Genomic DNA, 345 nt, shown 5'->3' with positions numbered 1-345 from the left:
GGATGAGGAAGGGAACTGAGATGGGGATGGAGACGGGAATGAAAGTGAAGACGGGAATGGGATTGGGGATGGGAATGCGATTGGGGACGGGGATGGGCATGGGATCGGGAATGGGGAAGGGACCGAGGACGGGGATGAGGAAGAAGTTGAGAAAGGGATTGAAGAAGAGAATGGGGACGGGGCCGCGCTCCGAAGGGGCTGGCGCTTGTTTGGGTGTCAGCTCTCCCGCGACGGGCAGAAAGGCTAATTTGCTTTATATGGCAGGGGATCAAATGCTCTGCTATAACCTCTCGCTTCCAGGTACTCGCCCGTCCCGGCCCCTTCCTTCCTCCGCAGCCCCTCCCG

The sequence above is a fragment of the Chaetura pelagica genome, unplaced genomic scaffold, assembly GCF_000747805.2.
Source record: "Chaetura pelagica isolate M959 unplaced genomic scaffold, ChaPel_1.0 scaffold562, whole genome shotgun sequence".
In the NCBI taxonomy this organism is placed as follows: Eukaryota; Metazoa; Chordata; class Aves; order Apodiformes; family Apodidae; genus Chaetura; species Chaetura pelagica.
The sequence above is the reverse complement of the archived record's forward strand: the minus strand, read 5'-3'. Positions refer to the sequence as shown.